This window comes from Oncorhynchus mykiss, chromosome 21 (assembly GCF_057628025.1).
Source record: "Oncorhynchus mykiss isolate SJ-2025 chromosome 21, ASM5762802v1, whole genome shotgun sequence".
Taxonomy (NCBI): domain Eukaryota; kingdom Metazoa; phylum Chordata; class Actinopteri; order Salmoniformes; family Salmonidae; genus Oncorhynchus; species Oncorhynchus mykiss.
In genome coordinates this window covers 18304663-18327233 of record NC_143042.1, presented here as the reverse complement: position 1 = coordinate 18327233, position 22571 = coordinate 18304663, and positions in this window count along the sequence as shown.

Below are 22571 nucleotides of genomic sequence, written 5' to 3'. Positions count from 1 at the left end.
TTGTGAATGTTTTTGGTCACAAGCCAAATTTCTTCAGCCTCCTGAGGTTGAAGAGGCGCTGCTGCACCTTCTTCACCGTGCTGTCTGTGTGGGTGGACCATTTCAGTTTGTCTGTGATGTGTACACCGAGGAACTTAAAACTCTCCACCCTCTCCACTACTGTCCCGTCAATGTAGATAGGGGGCTGCTCCCTCTGCTGTTTCCTGAAGTCCACAATCATCTCCTTTGTTTTGTTGACATTGAGCGTGAGGTTATTTTCCTGACACCACACTCCAAGGGCAGTCACCTCCTCCCTGTAGGTCGTCTCGTCCAGCTGTCATAAATGTACTTATGGCCTTGGCTAATGCACTCATGTTCGTTTAGCTTAATGGAATCTTGGGAATGTTACCCTAATCAGAAATAGCAAATGTACTGGGTGTCACCTTCTCGTCCTCTGGCCAATGTACTTATGTCCTTGCTACTTCAGCCTAGCAGCTGCACCTATTTATATTACATTAGCTCCCACATGGGGAGAACCGGTTGAAAGTTTCTGTCGGCTGAATGATCGACATCGGTTGAGCATTCCTACAGCATTTCCCTCCAGAAGCCATGAGAAAGTTGTCCAGCTGTAATGCACACATAATGCAGGTGTATTGTGTGAGGGTCATTATAATATTATGTAGGGCCTTCCTTTGAACCCATAATGGTTCTGTTTACTACTCTAAGATTTCACAATACATGTGTTGGATAATTACCCATAGAACAAGATAGAGGTTGGGAAGGTGATCTAGAAGGCAAGTTTTCGACGATCCTTCACGAAACAATGGAGGAGGTTGACCACTGCACTTCCTACTGGAGAGGACCGCTGATCAGGCAGTCTCTGTCTCACACACACACTTAAGCCCTTCACTCCTACATATTTGTTTCCTGTAACAGGGAGAGAGAGTGAAGTAAGCGCCTTGCACTGTCCTGCTCTGTGGCTTCTCTCTGTCTCGGTCCTTCTCCAACTTCCAAGGAACACTGGTTTCTTTTGTACATTTTCTGATTGGTATTAAACCTCATGGAAATGTTGAATGAACTGGCATTGTGGTGTGTTGCTATTCATTTGTATGAAGAGACATTTTTTATTTTATTTAACTCGTTCCAAGTTAGTTAAGAACAAATGCTCAATTACAATGATGGCCTACCAAAATGTGGGGACCTCCTGCCGGGACTGGGGCTGGGATTTATTTTTTTATTTTTAAAATAAATAACTTATACATATAGGACAAAACACACATCACAACAAGAGAGACAGCACGACACTACATAAAGAGAGACCTAGACAACAACATAGCAAGGCAGAAACACATGACAACACAGCATGGTAGCAACACATCATGACAACAACATGGTAGCAAAACAACATGGTAGCAGCACAAAACATGGTACAAACATTATTGGGCACAGACAACAGCACAAAGGGCAATAAGGTAGAGACAACAATACATCTCGCAAAGCAGCCACAACTGTCGTTCATAAGCCGTTCAGACTGATGGGTTGCAGTGTTGTAGAAAAAAAAGAGTTCTTGTAGTCGAAAAAACTGTTAAGCATTCACCCAGGGTTTATTCAGTAATGACCTGCGCAGGGGAAACCTTTTCTGGACACCTCTATTTTAGCTTATATCGGCAAGGAACATCTGGTTTGGATCAGTATTCTCTTTTCTGCAGAGTTTTCTTGGTAAGCGTATCTATTATATATTGTCACGTTTCATACTCCCCTTCCTCAAATCCTGATTTGACTGGTTCTAGTTCAACTTGGATAATAGCTAGCACACAGTACAGTTGTCTAACACAATTGTCATTACGCTTATTTATTTTCCTCAATCATCTTAGTCCCTTCTCCTCGCGTCCCTGGATAGTCCACCCTCGCCGCCGACCATGGCCTAGTAGTCCTCACCCAGAACCCCACTGGACTGAGGAGCAGATCGGGACTGAGGGGCAGCTCGGGACTGAGGGGCAGCTCGAGACTGAGGGGCAGCTCAGGAGTGAGAGGAAGCTCAGGCAGGTTGATGAATCTACCAGATCCTGGTCGACTGGCAGATCTGGAAGAGTCTGGTCGACTGGCAGATCTGGAAGAGTCTGGTCGACTGGCAGATCTGGAAGAGTCTGGTCGACTGGCAGATCTGGAAGAGTCTGGTCGACTGGCAGATCTGGAAGAGTCTGGTCGACTGGCAGATCTGGAAGAGTCTGGTCGACTGGCAGATCTGGAAGAGTCTGGTCGACTGGCAGATCTGGCTGCTCCATGCTGACTGGCTGCTCCATGATGACTGGCAGCTCTGGCTGCTCCATGCTGACTGGCTGCTCCATGCTGACTGGCAGCTCTGGCTGCTCCATGCTGACTGGCTGCTCTGGCTGCTCCATGCTGACTGGCTGCTCCATGCTGACTGGCGGCCCTGGCTGCTCCATGCTGACTGGCGGCCCTGGCTGCTCCATGCTGACTGGCGGCCCTGGCTGCTCCATACTGACTGGCGGCCCTGGCGGCTCCTTGCAGACTGGCAGCTCTGGCGGCTCCTTGCAGACTGGCAGCTCTGGCGGCTCCTTGCAGACTGGCAGCTCCTTGCAGACTGGCAGCTCTGGCGGCTCCTTGCAGACTGGCAGCTCTGGCGGCTCCTTGCAGACTGGCAGCTCTGGCGGCTCCTTGCAGACTGGCAGCTTTGGCGGCATCCTGCAGACAGGCAGCTCTGGCGGCTCCTTGCAGACTGGCAGCTCCTTGCAGACTGGCAGACTGGCAGCTCCATGCAGACTGGCAGACTGGCAGCTCCATGCAGACTGGCAGCTCCTTGCAGACTGGCAGCTCCTTGCAGACTGGCAGCTCCATGCTAACTGGCAGCTCTATGCTAACTGGCAGCTCTATGCTAACTGGCAGTTCTGAACAGGCGGGAGACTCCGGCAGCGCTGTAGAGAAGGAAGGCTCTAACAGCGCTAAACAGGCGGGAGACTCCGACAGCGCTGGAGAGGAGGAGGGCTCCGACAGCGCTGGACAGGCGAGGCGCACTGTAGGCCTGATGCGTGGTGCTGGCACTGGTGGTACTGGGCCGAGGACACGCACAGGAAGCCTGGTGCGGGGAGCTGCTACCGGAGGGCTGGGGTGTGGAGGTGGCACAGGATGGGTTAGACCGTGAAGGCGTACTGGAGATCTTGAGAGCGGTGCTGGCACAGGACGTGCAAGGCTAGGGAGGTGCACAGGAGGCCTGGTACGTGAGACTGGCACCATCTTCACCAGCCGACTAACACGCACCTCAGGACGAGTATGGAGCGCTGACCCAGGTGCCATCAAATCCCCGACACTCTCCGTCGGGCGAATTCCATGTTTAAAACACCAACACAGCAACTCCCTCATTTCTCTCTCCTCCAATTTCCCCATTAACTCCTTCACAGTCTCTGTTTCGCTCACCTCCAACACCGGCTCTGGTTCTGGTCTCCTCCTTGGCTCCTCACGATAAACAGGGAGAGTTGGCTCAGGTCTGGCTCCTGACTCTGCCACACTCTCCCTGAGCCCCCCCCAAGAAATTTTTGGGGCTGACTCTGGGGCCTCCGTCCACGCCGCCTTGCTTGCTTCGCAAACTCCATTCTCCTATATCCTTCCGCGCACTGCTCCATCGAATCCCAGGCGGGCTCCGGCACTCTCCCTGGGTCGACCGCCCACCTGTCTATCTCCTCCCAAGAAGTATAGTCCATACTGTACTCCACTTTGGGCTGTTCCTGCCTGTTGACACGCTGCTTGGTCCCTTTGTGGTGGGTGATTCTGTAACGGTATTCTTGATGAGAAGGAGAGTCGGACCAAAATGCGGCGTGTCTATTGCAATCCATGTTTAATGAAGTAACACACTAAACACAAACACTACCAAAACAATAAACTTAACGAAAACCGAAACAGCCTATACTTGTGTAACCTAACACAGACCAATGACATCAGGACACTAAGGACAATCACCCACAACAAACTCAAAGAATATGGCTGCCTAAATATGGTTCCCAATCAGAGACAACGATAAACACCTGCCTCTGATTGAGAACCACTTCAGACAGCCATAGACTTAGCTAGAACACCCCACTAGCTACAATCCCCATACATACACACCACATACAAAAACCCATGCCACACCCTGGCCTGACCAAATAAATAAAGATAAACACAAAATACTTTGACCAGGGTGTGACAGTATAAGTTTTGTTAGTTATAGTTCTATTTAAAATGTAGATATTGTTTAGTCATTATTCATAATATTCCTAACAGTGATACATTAAATTACATCAAGATGGCAAGATATAGTAGATGGTATAGCGTACAGTATATATATACATATGAGATGAGTAATATAGGGTAAGTAAACATTATATAATATAAAGTGGCTAGTGATAAATTGATTACATCAATTTTTCCATTATTAAAGTAGCTGGAGTTGAGTCAGTATGTTGGCAGGAGCCACTCAATGTTAGTGATGGCTGTTTAACAGTCTGATGGCCTTGAGATAGAAGCTGTTTTTCAGTCTCTCGGTCCCAGCTTTGATGCACCTGTACCGACCTCGCATTCTGGATGTTGTCGTGGAAAATTGTCTCAGAAATATAACACTCTTACAAGAACTTGTGAATTCAATATAGACTTTAATACAGAGTAGCAGAATCCGTGCTGGTCCGTGTAACAGCCGACCCTCCTCAGCACTAACTCTGCTTTTATACACATACAGCATATGGGTACATCCCATATGTAAATGAAGTTACTCCCCTTAGTCCTTCTGCCACCATTTTCTTTTAGTAGGAGTTCTTTGCTTGTTCACGCCCAATAACGCTCATCTCTGCTTTTGGTTAGGTTATAATGGAGGCGGGACCCTTTTCACATTCTAAAAATATGTTTCACCTGTTGGTCATCAGTCATGTTGCTACCATCCTCCTTCCTGTATCCTTCTGACCATAGTACGTCCAGCTGTCATAAATGTACGTATGGCCTTGGTTAATGTACTCTTTGGCATGTTACCCATTCAGAAATAGAGTATGGCCTGGGTGTAATCTTCTCTTAATGTGCATGTCCTTGCTACTTCAGCATGGCAACTACACCTATTTATATTTAATGCTTAGCTCCCACAATGATAGTGGGGTGAACAGGCAGTGGCTTGGATGGTTGTTGTCCTTGATGATCTTTTTGGCATTCCTGTGACATCGTAGATGTCCTGTAGATGTCCTGGAGGGCAGGTAGTTTTCCCCCGGTGTGCAGACCTCACTACCCTCTGAAGAGCCTTCCGGTTATGGGCGGAGCAGCTGCCGTACCAGGCGGTGATACAGCCCGACAGGATGCTCTCGATTGTGCATCTGTAAAAGTTTGTGAATGTTTTTGGTCACAAGCCAAATTTCTTCAGCCTCCTGAGGTTGAAGAGGCGCTGCTGCACCTTCTTCACCGTGCTGTCTGTGTGGGTGGACCATTTCAGTTTGTCTGTGATGTGTACACCGAGGAACTTAAAACTCTCCACCCTCTCCACTACTGTCCCGTCAATGTAGATAGGGGGCTGCTCCCTCTGCTGTTTCCTGAAGTCCACAATCATCTCCTTTGTTTTGTTGACATTGAGCGTGAGGTTATTTTCCTGACACCACACTCCAAGGGCAGTCACCTCCTCCCTGTAGGTCGTCTCGTCCAGCTGTCATAAATGTACTTATGGCCTTGGCTAATGCACTCATGTTCGTTTAGCTTAATGGAATCTTGGGAATGTTACCCTAATCAGAAATAGCAAATGTACTGGGTGTCACCTTCTCGTCCTCTGGCCAATGTACTTATGTCCTTGCTACTTCAGCCTAGCAGCTGCACCTATTTATATTACATTAGCTCCCACATGGGGAGAACCGGTTGAAAGTTTCTGTCGGCTGAATGATCGACATCGGTTGAGCATTCCTACAGCATTTCCCTCCAGAAGCCATGAGAAAGTTGTCCAGCTGTAATGCACACATAATGCAGGTGTATTGTGTGAGGGTCATTATAATATTATGTAGGGCCTTCCTTTGAACCCATAATGGTTCTGTTTACTACTCTAAGATTTCACAATACATGTGTTGGATAATTACCCATAGAACAAGATAGAGGTTGGGAAGGTGATCTAGAAGGCAAGTTTTCGACGATCCTTCACGAAACAATGGAGGAGGTTGACCACTGCACTTCCTACTGGAGAGGACCGCTGATCAGGCAGTCTCTGTCTCACACACACACTTAAGCCCTTCACTCCTACATATTTGTTTCCTGTAACAGGGAGAGAGAGTGAAGTAAGCGCCTTGCACTGTCCTGCTCTGTGGCTTCTCTCTGTCTCGGTCCTTCTCCAACTTCCAAGGAACACTGGTTTCTTTTGTACATTTTCTGATTGGTATTAAACCTCATGGAAATGTTGAATGAACTGGCATTGTGGTGTGTTGCTATTCATTTGTATGAAGAGACATTTTTTATTTTATTTAACTCGTTCCAAGTTAGTTAAGAACAAATGCTCAATTACAATGATGGCCTACCAAAATGTGGGGACCTCCTGCCGGGACTGGGGCTGGGATTTATTTTTTTATTTTTAAAATAAATAACTTATACATATAGGACAAAACACACATCACAACAAGAGAGACAGCACGACACTACATAAAGAGAGACCTAGACAACAACATAGCAAGGCAGAAACACATGACAACACAGCATGGTAGCAACACATCATGACAACAACATGGTAGCAAAACAACATGGTAGCAGCACAAAACATGGTACAAACATTATTGGGCACAGACAACAGCACAAAGGGCAATAAGGTAGAGACAACAATACATCTCGCAAAGCAGCCACAACTGTCGTTCATAAGCCGTTCAGACTGATGGGTTGCAGTGTTGTAGAAAAAAAAGAGTTCTTGTAGTCGAAAAAACTGTTAAGCATTCACCCAGGGTTTATTCAGTAATGACCTGCGCAGGGGAAACCTTTTCTGGACACCTCTATTTTAGCTTATATCGGCAAGGAACATCTGGTTTGGATCAGTATTCTCTTTTCTGCAGAGTTTTCTTGGTAAGCGTATCTATTATATATTGTCACGTTTCATACTCCCCTTCCTCAAATCCTGATTTGACTGGTTCTAGTTCAACTTGGATAATAGCTAGCACACAGTACAGTTGTCTAACACAATTGTCATTACGCTTATTTATTTTCCTCAATCATCTTAGTCCCTTCTCCTCGCGTCCCTGGATAGTCCACCCTCGCCGCCGACCATGGCCTAGTAGTCCTCACCCAGAACCCCACTGGACTGAGGAGCAGATCGGGACTGAGGGGCAGCTCGGGACTGAGGGGCAGCTCGAGACTGAGGGGCAGCTCAGGAGTGAGAGGAAGCTCAGGCAGGTTGATGAATCTACCAGATCCTGGTCGACTGGCAGATCTGGAAGAGTCTGGTCGACTGGCAGATCTGGAAGAGTCTGGTCGACTGGCAGATCTGGAAGAGTCTGGTCGACTGGCAGATCTGGAAGAGTCTGGTCGACTGGCAGATCTGGAAGAGTCTGGTCGACTGGCAGATCTGGAAGAGTCTGGTCGACTGGCAGATCTGGCTGCTCCATGCTGACTGGCTGCTCCATGATGACTGGCAGCTCTGGCTGCTCCATGCTGACTGGCTGCTCCATGCTGACTGGCAGCTCTGGCTGCTCCATGCTGACTGGCTGCTCTGGCTGCTCCATGCTGACTGGCTGCTCCATGCTGACTGGCGGCCCTGGCTGCTCCATGCTGACTGGCGGCCCTGGCTGCTCCATGCTGACTGGCGGCCCTGGCTGCTCCATACTGACTGGCGGCCCTGGCGGCTCCTTGCAGACTGGCAGCTCTGGCGGCTCCTTGCAGACTGGCAGCTCTGGCGGCTCCTTGCAGACTGGCAGCTCCTTGCAGACTGGCAGCTCTGGCGGCTCCTTGCAGACTGGCAGCTCTGGCGGCTCCTTGCAGACTGGCAGCTCTGGCGGCTCCTTGCAGACTGGCAGCTTTGGCGGCATCCTGCAGACAGGCAGCTCTGGCGGCTCCTTGCAGACTGGCAGCTCCTTGCAGACTGGCAGACTGGCAGCTCCATGCAGACTGGCAGACTGGCAGCTCCATGCAGACTGGCAGCTCCTTGCAGACTGGCAGCTCCTTGCAGACTGGCAGCTCCATGCTAACTGGCAGCTCTATGCTAACTGGCAGCTCTATGCTAACTGGCAGCTCTATGCTAACTGGCAGCTCTATGCTAACTGGCAGTTCTGAACAGGCGGGAGACTCCGGCAGCGCTGTAGAGAAGGAAGGCTCTAACAGCGCTAAACAGGCGGGAGACTCCGACAGCGCTGGAGAGGAGGGCGGCTCCGACAGCGCTGGACAGGCGAGGCGCACTGTAGGCCTGATGCGTGGTGCTGGCACTGGTGGTACTGGGCCGAGGACACGCACAGGAAGCCTGGTGCGGGGAGCTGCTACCGGAGGGCTGGGGTGTGGAGGTGGCACAGGATGGGTTAGACCGTGAAGGCGTACTGGAGATCTTGAGAGCGGTGCTGGCACAGGACGTGCAAGGCTAGGGAGGTGCACAGGAGGCCTGGTACGTGAGACTGGCACCATCTTCACCAGCCGACTAACACGCACCTCAGGACGAGTATGGAGCGCTGACCCAGGTGCCATCAAATCCCCGACACTCTCCGTCGGGCGAATTCCATGTTTAAAACACCAACACAGCAACTCCCTCATTTCTCTCTCCTCCAATTTCCCCATTAACTCCTTCACAGTCTCTGTTTCGCTCACCTCCAACACCGGCTCTGGTTCTGGTCTCCTCCTTGGCTCCTCACGATAAACAGGGAGAGTTGGCTCAGGTCTGGCTCCTGACTCTGCCACACTCTCCCTGAGCCCCCCCCAAGAAATTTTTGGGGCTGACTCTGGGGCCTCCGTCCACGCCGCCTTGCTTGCTTCGCAAACTCCATTCTCCTATATCCTTCCGCGCACTGCTCCATCGAATCCCAGGCGGGCTCCGGCACTCTCCCTGGGTCGACCGCCCACCTGTCTATCTCCTCCCAAGAAGTATAGTCCATACTGTACTCCACTTTGGGCTGTTCCTGCCTGTTGACACGCTGCTTGGTCCCTTTGTGGTGGGTGATTCTGTAACGGTATTCTTGATGAGAAGGAGAGTCGGACCAAAATGCGGCGTGTCTATTGCAATCCATGTTTAATGAAGTAACACACTAAACACAAACACTACCAAAACAATAAACTTAACGAAAACCGAAACAGCCTATACTTGTGTAACCTAACACAGAACAATGACATCAGGACACTAAGGACAATCACCCACGACAAACTCAAAGAATATGGCTGCCTAAATATGGTTCCCAATCAGAGACAACGATAAACACCTGCCTCTGATTGAGAACCACTTCAGACAGCCATAGACTTAGCTAGAACACCCCACTAGCTACAATCCCCATACATACACACCACATACAAAAACCCATGCCACACCCTGGCCTGACCAAATAAATAAAGATAAACACAAAATACTTTGACCAGGGTGTGACAGTATGTTAGTTATAGTTCTATTTAAAATGTAGATATTGTTTAGTCATTATTCATAATATTCCTAACAGTGATACATTAAATTACATCAAGATGGCAAGATATAGTAGATGGTATAGCGTACAGTATATATATACATATGAGATGAGTAATATAGGGTAAGTAAACATTATATAATATAAAGTGGCTAGTGATAAATTGATTACATCAATTTTTCCATTATTAAAGTAGCTGGAGTTGAGTCAGTATGTTGGCAGGAGCCACTCAATGTTAGTGATGGCTGTTTAACAGTCTGATGGCCTTGAGATGGAAGCTGTTTTTCAGTCTCTCGGTCCCAGCTTTGATGCACCTGTACCGACCTCGCATTCTGGATGTTGTCGTGGAAAATTGTCTCAGAAATATAACACTCTTACAAGAACTTGTGAATTCAATATAGACTTTAATACAGAGTAGCAGAATCCGTGCTGGTCCGTGTAACAGCCGACCCTCCTCAGCACTAACTCTGCTTTTATACACATACAGCATATGGGTACATCCCATATGTAAATGAAGTTACTCCCCTTAGTCCTTCTGCCACCATTTTCTTTTAGTAGGAGTTCTTTGCTTGTTCACGCCCAATAACGCTCATCTCTGCTTTTGGTTAGGTTATAATGGAGGCGGGACCCTTTCACATTCTAAAAATAATGCATGCATTGCATGCTTATGTTTCACCTGTTGGTCATCAGTCATGTTGCTACCATCCTCCTTCCTGTATCCTTCTGACCATAGTACGTCCAGCTGTCATAAATGTACGTATGGCCTTGGTTAATGTACTCTTTGGCATGTTACCCATTCAGAAATAGAGTATGGCCTGGGTGTAATCTTCTCTTAATGTGCATGTCCTTGCTACTTCAGCATGGCAACTACACCTATTTATATTTAATGCTTAGCTCCCACAATGATAGTGGGGTGAACAGGCAGTGGCTTGGATGGTTGTTGTCCTTGATGATCTTTTTGGCATTCCTGTGACATCGTAGATGTCCTGGAGGGCAGGTAGTTTTCCCCCGGTGTGCAGACCTCACTACCCTCTGAAGAGCCTTCCGGTTATGGGCGGAGCAGCTGCCGTACCAGGCGGTGATACAGCCCGACAGGATGCTCTCGATTGTGCATCTGTAAAAGTTTGTGAATGTTTTTGGTCACAAGCCAAATTTCTTCAGCCTCCTGAGGTTGAAGAGGCGCTGCTGCACCTTCTTCACCGTGCTGTCTGTGTGGGTGGACCATTTCAGTTTGTCTGTGATGTGTACACCGAGGAACTTAAAACTCTCCACCCTCTCCACTACTGTCCCGTCAATGTAGATAGGGGGCTGCTCCCTCTGCTGTTTCCTGAAGTCCACAATCATCTCCTTTGTTTTGTTGACATTGAGCGTGAGGTTATTTTCCTGACACCACACTCCAAGGGCAGTCACCTCCTCCCTGTAGGTCGTCTCGTCCAGCTGTCATAAATGTACTTATGGCCTTGGCTAATGCACTCATGTTCGTTTAGCTTAATGGAATCTTGGGAATGTTACCCTAATCAGAAATAGCAAATGTACTGGGTGTCACCTTCTCGTCCTCTGGCCAATGTACTTATGTCCTTGCTACTTCAGCCTAGCAGCTGCACCTATTTATATTACATTAGCTCCCACATGGGGAGAACCGGTTGAAAGTTTCTGTCGGCTGAATGATCGACATCGGTTGAGCATTCCTACAGCATTTCCCTCCAGAAGCCATGAGAAAGTTGTCCAGCTGTAATGCACACATAATGCAGGTGTATTGTGTGAGGGTCATTATAATATTATGTAGGGCCTTCCTTTGAACCCATAATGGTTCTGTTTACTACTCTAAGATTTCACAATACATGTGTTGGATAATTACCCATAGAACAAGATAGAGGTTGGGAAGGTGATCTAGAAGGCAAGTTTTCGACGATCCTTCACGAAACAATGGAGGAGGTTGACCACTGCACTTCCTACTGGAGAGGACCGCTGATCAGGCAGTCTCTGTCTCACACACACACTTAAGCCCTTCACTCCTACATATTTGTTTCCTGTAACAGGGAGAGAGAGTGAAGTAAGCGCCTTGCACTGTCCTGCTCTGTGGCTTCTCTCTGTCTCGGTCCTTCTCCAACTTCCAAGGAACACTGGTTTCTTTTGTACATTTTCTGATTGGTATTAAACCTCATGGAAATGTTGAATGAACTGGCATTGTGGTGTGTTGCTATTCATTTGTATGAAGAGACATTTTTTATTTTATTTAACTCGTTCCAAGTTAGTTAAGAACAAATGCTCAATTACAATGATGGCCTACCAAAATGTGGGGACCTCCTGCCGGGACTGGGGCTGGGATTTATTTTTTTATTTTTAAAATAAATAACTTATACATATAGGACAAAACACACATCACAACAAGAGAGACAGCACGACACTACATAAAGAGAGACCTAGACAACAACATAGCAAGGCAGAAACACATGACAACACAGCATGGTAGCAACACATCATGACAACAACATGGTAGCAAAACAACATGGTAGCAGCACAAAACATGGTACAAACATTATTGGGCACAGACAACAGCACAAAGGGCAATAAGGTAGAGACAACAATACATCTCGCAAAGCAGCCACAACTGTCGTTCATAAGCCGTTCAGACTGATGGGTTGCAGTGTTGTAGAAAAAAAAGAGTTCTTGTAGTCGAAAAAACTGTTAAGCATTCACCCAGGGTTTATTCAGTAATGACCTGCGCAGGGGAAACCTTTTCTGGACACCTCTATTTTAGCTTATATCGGCAAGGAACATCTGGTTTGGATCAGTATTCTCTTTTCTGCAGAGTTTTCTTGGTAAGCGTATCTATTATATATTGTCACGTTTCATACTCCCCTTCCTCAAATCCTGATTTGACTGGTTCTAGTTCAACTTGGATAATAGCTAGCACACAGTACAGTTGTCTAACACAATTGTCATTACGCTTATTTATTTTCCTCAATCATCTTAGTCCCTTCTCCTCGCGTCCCTGGATAGTCCACCCTCGCCGCCGACCATGGCCTAGTAGTCCTCACCCAGAACCCCACTGGACTGAGGAGCAGATCGGGACTGAGGGGCAGCTCGGGACTGAGGGGCAGCTCGAGACTGAGGGGCAGCTCAGGAGTGAGAGGAAGCTCAGGCAGGTTGATGAATCTACCAGATCCTGGTCGACTGGCAGATCTGGAAGAGTCTGGTCGACTGGCAGATCTGGAAGAGTCTGGTCGACTGGCAGATCTGGAAGAGTCTGGTCGACTGGCAGATCTGGAAGAGTCTGGTCGACTGGCAGATCTGGAAGAGTCTGGTCGACTGGCAGATCTGGAAGAGTCTGGTCGACTGGCAGATCTGGAAGAGTCTGGTCGACTGGCAGATCTGGCTGCTCCATGCTGACTGGCTGCTCCATGATGACTGGCAGCTCTGGCTGCTCCATGCTGACTGGCTGCTCCATGCTGACTGGCAGCTCTGGCTGCTCCATGCTGACTGGCTGCTCTGGCTGCTCCATGCTGACTGGCTGCTCCATGCTGACTGGCGGCCCTGGCTGCTCCATGCTGACTGGCGGCCCTGGCTGCTCCATGCTGACTGGCGGCCCTGGCTGCTCCATACTGACTGGCGGCCCTGGCGGCTCCTTGCAGACTGGCAGCTCTGGCGGCTCCTTGCAGACTGGCAGCTCTGGCGGCTCCTTGCAGACTGGCAGCTCCTTGCAGACTGGCAGCTCTGGCGGCTCCTTGCAGACTGGCAGCTCTGGCGGCTCCTTGCAGACTGGCAGCTCTGGCGGCTCCTTGCAGACTGGCAGCTTTGGCGGCATCCTGCAGACAGGCAGCTCTGGCGGCTCCTTGCAGACTGGCAGCTCCTTGCAGACTGGCAGACTGGCAGCTCCATGCAGACTGGCAGACTGGCAGCTCCATGCAGACTGGCAGCTCCTTGCAGACTGGCAGCTCCTTGCAGACTGGCAGCTCCATGCTAACTGGCAGCTCTATGCTAACTGGCAGCTCTATGCTAACTGGCAGCTCTATGCTAACTGGCAGTTCTGAACAGGCGGGAGACTCCGGCAGCGCTGTAGAGAAGGAAGGCTCTAACAGCGCTAAACAGGCGGGAGACTCCGACAGCGCTGGAGAGGAGGAGGGCTCCGACAGCGCTGGACAGGCGAGGCGCACTGTAGGCCTGATGCGTGGTGCTGGCACTGGTGGTACTGGGCCGAGGACACGCACAGGAAGCCTGGTGCGGGGAGCTGCTACCGGAGGGCTGGGGTGTGGAGGTGGCACAGGATGGGTTAGACCGTGAAGGCGTACTGGAGATCTTGAGAGCGGTGCTGGCACAGGACGTGCAAGGCTAGGGAGGTGCACAGGAGGCCTGGTACGTGAGACTGGCACCATCTTCACCAGCCGACTAACACGCACCTCAGGACGAGTATGGAGCGCTGACCCAGGTGCCATCAAATCCCCGACACTCTCCGTCGGGCGAATTCCATGTTTAAAACACCAACACAGCAACTCCCTCATTTCTCTCTCCTCCAATTTCCCCATTAACTCCTTCACAGTCTCTGTTTCGCTCACCTCCAACACCGGCTCTGGTTCTGGTCTCCTCCTTGGCTCCTCACGATAAACAGGGAGAGTTGGCTCAGGTCTGGCTCCTGACTCTGCCACACTCTCCCTGAGCCCCCCCCCAAGAAATGTTTGGGGCTGACTCTGGGGCCTCCGTCCACGCCGCCTTGCTTGCTTCGCAAACTCCATTCTCCTATATCCTTCCGCGCACTGCTCCATCGAATCCCAGGCGGGCTCCGGCACTCTCCCTGGGTCGACCGCCCACCTGTCTATCTCCTCCCAAGAAGTATAGTCCATACTGTACTCCACTTTGGGCTGTTCCTGCCTGTTGACACGCTGCTTGGTCCCTTTGTGGTGGGTGATTCTGTAACGGTATTCTTGATGAGAAGGAGAGTCGGACCAAAATGCGGCGTGTCTATTGCAATCCATGTTTAATGAAGTAACACACTAAACACAAACACTACCAAAACAATAAACTTAACGAAAACCGAAACAGCCTATACTTGTGTAACCTAACACAGACCAATGACATCAGGACACTAAGGACAATCACCCACAACAAACTCAAAGAATATGGCTGCCTAAATATGGTTCCCAATCAGAGACAACGATAAACACCTGCCTCTGATTGAGAACCACTTCAGACAGCCATAGACTTAGCTAGAACACCCCACTAGCTACAATCCCCATACATACACACCACATACAAAAACCCATGCCACACCCTGGCCTGACCAAATAAATAAAGATAAACACAAAATACTTTGACCAGGGTGTGACAGTATAAGTTTTGTTAGTTATAGTTCTATTTAAAATGTAGATATTGTTTAGTCATTATTCATAATATTCCTAACAGTGATACATTAAATTACATCAAGATGGCAAGATATAGTAGATGGTATAGCGTACAGTATATATATACATATGAGATGAGTAATATAGGGTAAGTAAACATTATATAATATAAAGTGGCTAGTGATAAATTGATTACATCAATTTTTCCATTATTAAAGTAGCTGGAGTTGAGTCAGTATGTTGGCAGGAGCCACTCAATGTTAGTGATGGCTGTTTAACAGTCTGATGGCCTTGAGATAGAAGCTGTTTTTCAGTCTCTCGGTCCCAGCTTTGATGCACCTGTACCGACCTCGCATTCTGGATGTTGTCGTGGAAAATTGTCTCAGAAATATAACACTCTTACAAGAACTTGTGAATTCAATATAGACTTTAATACAGAGTAGCAGAATCCGTGCTGGTCCGTGTAACAGCCGACCCTCCTCAGCACTAACTCTGCTTTTATACACATACAGCATATGGGTACATCCCATATGTAAATGAAGTTACTCCCCTTAGTCCTTCTGCCACCATTTTCTTTTAGTAGGAGTTCTTTGCTTGTTCACGCCCAATAACGCTCATCTCTGCTTTTGGTTAGGTTATAATGGAGGCGGGACCCTTTTCACATTCTAAAAATAATGCATGCATTGCATGCTTATGTTTCACCTGTTGGTCATCAGTCATGTTGCTACCGTCCTCCTTCCTGTATCCTTCTGACCATAGTACGTCCAGCTGTCATAAATGTACGTATGGCCTTGGTTAATGTACTCTTTGGCATGTTACCCATTCAGAAATAGAGTATGGCCTGGGTGTAATCTTCTCTTAATGTGCATGTCCTTGCTACTTCAGCATGGCAACTACACCTATTTATATTTAATGCTTAGCTCCCACAATGATAGTGGGGTGAACAGGCAGTGGCTTGGATGGTTGTTGTCCTTGATGATCTTTTTGGCATTCCTGTGACATCGTAGATGTCCTGTAGATGTCCTGGAGGGCAGGTAGTTTTCCCCCGGTGTGCAGACCTCACTACCCTCTGAAGAGCCTTCCGGTTATGGGCGGAGCAGCTGCCGTACCAGGCGGTGATACAGCCCGACAGGATGCTCTCGATTGTGCATCTGTAAAAGTTTGTGAATGTTTTTGGTCACAAGCCAAATTTCTTCAGCCTCCTGAGGTTGAAGAGGCGCTGCTGCACCTTCTTCACCGTGCTGTCTGTGTGGGTGGACCATTTCAGTTTGTCTGTGATGTGTACACCGAGGAACTTAAAACTCTCCACCCTCTCCACTACTGTCCCGTCAATGTAGATAGGGGGCTGCTCCCTCTGCTGTTTCCTGAAGTCCACAATCATCTCCTTTGTTTTGTTGACATTGAGCGTGAGGTTATTTTCCTGACACCACACTCCAAGGGCAGTCACCTCCTCCCTGTAGGTCGTCTCGTCCAGCTGTCATAAATGTACTTATGGCCTTGGCTAATGCACTCATGTTCGTTTAGCTTAATGGAATCTTGGGAATGTTACCCTAATCAGAAATAGCAAATGTACTGGGTGTCACCTTCTCGTCCTCTGGCCAATGTACTTATGTCCTTGCTACTTCAGCCTAGCAGCTGCACCTATTTATATTACATTAGCTCCCACATGGGGAGAACCGGTTGAAAGTTTCTGTCGGCTGAATGATCGACATCGGTTGAGCATTCCTACAGCATTTCCCTCCAGAAGCCATGAGAAAGTTGTCCAGCTGTAATGCACACATAATGCAGGTGTATTGTGTGAGGGTCATTATAATATTATGTAGGGCCTTCCTTTGAACCCATAATGGTTCTGTTTACTACTCTAAGATTTCACAATACATGTGTTGGATAATTACCCATAGAACAAGATAGAGGTTGGGAAGGTGATCTAGAAGGCAAGTTTTCGACGATCCTTCACGAAACAATGGAGGAGGTTGACCACTGCACTTCCTACTGGAGAGGACCGCTGATCAGGCAGTCTCTGTCTCACACACACACTTAAGCCCTTCACTCCTACATATTTGTTTCCTGTAACAGGGAGAGAGAGTGAAGTAAGCGCCTTGCACTGTCCTGCTCTGTGGCTTCTCTCTGTCTCGGTCCTTCTCCAACTTCCAAGGAACACTGGTTTCTTTTGTACATTTTCTGATTGGTATTAAACCTCATGGAAATGTTGAATGAACTGGCATTGTGGTGTGTTGCTATTCATTTGTATGAAGAGACATTTTTTATTTTATTTAACTCGTTCCAAGTTAGTTAAGAACAAATGCTCAATTACAATGATGGCCTACCAAAATGTGGGGACCTCCTGCCGGGACTGGGGCTGGGATTTATTTTTTTATTTTTAAAATAAATAACTTATACATATAGGACAAAACACACATCACAACAAGAGAGACAGCACGACACTACATAAAGAGAGACCTAGACAACAACATAGCAAGGCAGAAACACATGACAACACAGCATGGTAGCAACACATCATGACAACAACATGGTAGCAAAACAACATGGTAGCAGCACAAAACATGGTACAAACATTATTGGGCACAGACAACAGCACAAAGGGCAATAAGGTAGAGACAACAATACATCTCGCAAAGCAGCCACAACTGTCGTTCATAAGCCGTTCAGACTGATGGGTTGCAGTGTTGTAGAAAAAAAAGAGTTCTTGTAGTCGAAAAAACTGTTAAGCATTCACCCAGGGTTTATTCAGTAATGACCTGCGCAGGGGAAACCTTTTCTGGACACCTCTATTTTAGCTTATATCGGCAAGGAACATCTGGTTTGGATCAGTATTCTCTTTTCTGCAGAGTTTTCTTGGTAAGCGTATCTATTATATATTGTCACGTTTCATACTCCCCTTCCTCAAATCCTGATTTGACTGGTTCTAGTTCAACTTGGATAATAGCTAGCACACAGTACAGTTGTCTAACACAATTGTCATTACGCTTATTTATTTTCCTCAATCATCTTAGTCCCTTCTCCTCGCGTCCCTGGATAGTCCACCCTCGCCGCCGACCATGGCCTAGTAGTCCTCACCCAGAACCCCACTGGACTGAGGAGCAGATCGGGACTGAGGGGCAGCTCGGGACTGAGGGGCAGCTCGAGACTGAGGGGCAGCTCAGGAGTGAGAGGAAGCTCAGGCAGGTTGATGAATCTACCAGATCCTGGTCGACTGGCAGATCTGGAAGAGTCTGGTCGACTGGCAGATCTGGAAGAGTCTGGTCGACTGGCAGATCTGGAAGAGTCTGGTCGACTGGCAGATCTGGAAGAGTCTGGTCGACTGGCAGATCTGGAAGAGTCTGGTCGACTGGCAGATCTGGAAGAGTCTGGTCGACTGGCAGATCTGGAAGTGTCTGGTCGACTGGCAGATCTGGCTGCTCCATGCTGACTGGCTGCTCCATGATGACTGGCAGCTCTGGCTGCTCCATGCTGACTGGCTGCTCCATGCTGACTGGCAGCTCTGGCTGCTCCATGCTGACTGGCTGCTCTGGCTGCTCCATGCTGACTGGCTGCTCCATGCTGACTGGCGGCCCTGGCTGCTCCATGCTGACTGGCGGCCCTGGCTGCTCCATGCTGACTGGCGGCCCTGGCTGCTCCATACTGACTGGCGGCCCTGGCGGCTCCTTGCAGACTGGCAGCTCTGGCGGCTCCTTGCAGACTGGCAGCTCTGGCGGCTCCTTGCAGACTGGCAGCTCCTTGCAGACTGGCAGCTCTGGCGGCTCCTTGCAGACTGGCAGCTCTGGCGGCTCCTTGCAGACTGGCAGCTCTGGCGGCTCCTTGCAGACTGGCAGCTTTGGCGGCATCCTGCAGACAGGCAGCTCTGGCGGCTCCTTGCAGACTGGCAGCTCCTTGCAGACTGGCAGACTGGCAGCTCCATGCAGACTGGCAGACTGGCAGCTCCATGCAGACTGGCAGCTCCTTGCAGACTGGCAGCTCCTTGCAGACTGGCAGCTCCATGCTAACTGGCAGCTCTATGCTAACTGGCAGCTCTATGCTAACTGGCAGTTCTGAACAGGCGGGAGACTCCGGCAGCGCTGTAGAGAAGGAAGGCTCTAACAGCGCTAAACAGGCGGGAGACTCCGACAGCGCTGGAGAGGAGGAGGGCTCCGACAGCGCTGGACAGGCGAGGCGCACTGTAGGCCTGATGCGTGGTGCTGGCACTGGTGGTACTGGGCCGAGGACACGCACAGGAAGCCTGGTGCGGGGAGCTGCTACCGGAGGGCTGGGGTGTGGAGGTGGCACAGGATGGGTTAGACCGTGAAGGCGTACTGGAGATCTTGAGAGCGGTGCTGGCACAGGACGTGCAAGGCTAGGGAGGTGCACAGGAGGCCTGGTACGTGAGACTGGCACCATCTTCACCAGCCGACTAACACGCACCTCAGGACGAGTATGGAGCGCTGACCCAGGTGCCATCAAATCCCCGACACTCTCCGTCGGGCGAATTCCATGTTTAAAACACCAACACAGCAACTCCCTCATTTCTCTCTCCTCCAATTTCCCCATTAACTCCTTCACAGTCTCTGTTTCGCTCACCTCCAACACCGGCTCTGGTTCTGGTCTCCTCCTTGGCTCCTCACGATAAACAGGGAGAGTTGGCTCAGGTCTGGCTCCTGACTCTGCCACACTCTCCCTGAGCCCCCCCCAAGAAATTTTTGGGGCTGACTCTGGGGCCTCCGTCCACGCCGCCTTGCTTGCTTCGCAAACTCCATTCTCCTATATCCTTCCGCGCACTGCTCCATCGAATCCCAGGCGGGCTCCGGCACTCTCCCTGGGTCGACCGCCCACCTGTCTATCTCCTCCCAAGAAGTATAGTCCATACTGTACTCCACTTTGGGCTGTTCCTGCCTGTTGACACGCTGCTTGGTCCCTTTGTGGTGGGTGATTCTGTAACGGTATTCTTGATGAGAAGGAGAGTCGGACCAAAATGCGGCGTGTCTATTGCAATCCATGTTTAATGAAGTAACACACTAAACACAAACACTACCAAAACAATAAACTTAACGAAAACCGAAACAGCCTATACTTGTGTAACCTAACACAGACCAATGACATCAGGACACTAAGGACAATCACCCACAACAAACTCAAAGAATATGGCTGCCTAAATATGGTTCCCAATCAGAGACAACGATAAACACCTGCCTCTGATTGAGAACCACTTCAGACAGCCATAGACTTAGCTAGAACACCCCACTAGCTACAATCCCCATACATACACACCACATACAAAAACCCATGCCACACCCTGGCCTGACCAAATAAATAAAGATAAACACAAAATACTTTGACCAGGGTGTGACAGTATAAGTTTTGTTAGTTATAGTTCTATTTAAAATGTAGATATTGTTTAGTCATTATTCATAATATTCCTAACAGTGATACATTAAATTACATCAAGATGGCAAGATATAGTAGATGGTATAGCGTACAGTATATATATACATATGAGATGAGTAATATAGGGTAAGTAAACATTATATAATATAAAGTGGCTAGTGATAAATTGATTACATCAATTTTTCCATTATTAAAGTAGCTGGAGTTGAGTCAGTATGTTGGCAGGAGCCACTCAATGTTAGTGATGGCTGTTTAACAGTCTGATGGCCTTGAGATAGAAGCTGTTTTTCAGTCTCTCGGTCCCAGCTTTGATGCACCTGTACCGACCTCGCATTCTGGATGTTGTCGTGGAAAATTGTCTCAGAAATATAACACTCTTACAAGAACTTGTGAATTCAATATAGACTTTAATACAGAGTAGCAGAATCCGTGCTGGTCCGTGTAACAGCCGACCCTCCTCAGCACTAACTCTGCTTTTATACACATACAGCATATGGGTACATCCCATATGTAAATGAAGTTACTCCCCTTAGTCCTTCTGCCACCATTTTCTTTTAGTAGGAGTTCTTTGCTTGTTCACGCCCAATAACGCTCATCTCTGCTTTTGGTTAGGTTATAATGGAGGCGGGACCCTTTTCACATTCTAAAAATAATGCATGCATTGCATGCTTATGTTTCACCTGTTGGTCATCAGTCATGTTGCTACCATCCTCCTTCCTGTATCCTTCTGACCATAGTACGTCCAGCTGTCATAAATGTACGTATGGCCTTGGTTAATGTACTCTTTGGCATGTTACCCATTCAGAAATAGAGTATGGCCTGGGTGTAATCTTCTCTTAATGTGCATGTCCTTGCTACTTCAGCATGGCAACTACACCTATTTATATTTAATGCTTAGCTCCCACAATGATAGTGGGGTGAACAGGCAGTGGCTTGGATGGTTGTTGTCCTTGATGATCTTTTTGGCATTCCTGTGACATCGTAGATGTCCTGTAGATGTCCTGGAGGGCAGGTAGTTTTCCCCCGGTGTGCAGACCTCACTACCCTCTGAAGAGCCTTCCGGTTATGGGCGGAGCAGCTGCCGTACCAGGCGGTGATACAGCCCGACAGGATGCTCTCGATTGTGCATCTGTAAAAGTTTGTGAATGTTTTTGGTCACAAGCCAAATTTCTTCAGCCTCCTGAGGTTGAAGAGGCGCTGCTGCACCTTCTTCACCGTGCTGTCTGTGTGGGTGGACCATTTCAGTTTGTCTGTGATGTGTACACCGAGGAACTTAAAACTCTCCACCCTCTCCACTACTGTCCCGTCAATGTAGATAGGGGGCTGCTCCCTCTGCTGTTTCCTGAAGTCCACAATCATCTCCTTTGTTTTGTTGACATTGAGCGTGAGGTTATTTTCCTGACACCACACTCCAAGGGCAGTCACCTCCTCCCTGTAGGTCGTCTCGTCCAGCTGTCATAAATGTACTTATGGCCTTGGCTAATGCACTCATGTTCGTTTAGCTTAATGGAATCTTGGGAATGTTACCCTAATCAGAAATAGCAAATGTACTGGGTGTCACCTTCTCGTCCTCTGGCCAATGTACTTATGTCCTTGCTACTTCAGCCTAGCAGCTGCACCTATTTATATTACATTAGCTCCCACATGGGGAGAACCGGTTGAAAGTTTCTGTCGGCTGAATGATCGACATCGGTTGAGCATTCCTACAGCATTTCCCTCCAGAAGCCATGAGAAAGTTGTCCAGCTGTAATGCACACATAATGCAGGTGTATTGTGTGAGGGTCATTATAATATTATGTAGGGCCTTCCTTTGAACCCATAATGGTTCTGTTTACTACTCTAAGATTTCACAATACATGTGTTGGATAATTACCCATAGAACAAGATAGAGGTTGGGAAGGTGATCTAGAAGGCAAGTTTTCGACGATCCTTCACGAAACAATGGAGGAGGTTGACCACTGCACTTCCTACTGGAGAGGACCGCTGATCAGGCAGTCTCTGTCTCACACACACACTTAAGCCCTTCACTCCTACATATTTGTTTCCTGTAACAGGGAGAGAGAGTGAAGTAAGCGCCTTGCACTGTCCTGCTCTGTGGCTTCTCTCTGTCTCGGTCCTTCTCCAACTTCCAAGGAACACTGGTTTCTTTTGTACATTTTCTGATTGGTATTAAACCTCATGGAAATGTTGAATGAACTGGCATTGTGGTGTGTTGCTATTCATTTGTATGAAGAGACATTTTTTTATTTTATTTAACTCGTTCCAAGTTAGTTAAGAACAAATGCTCAATTAC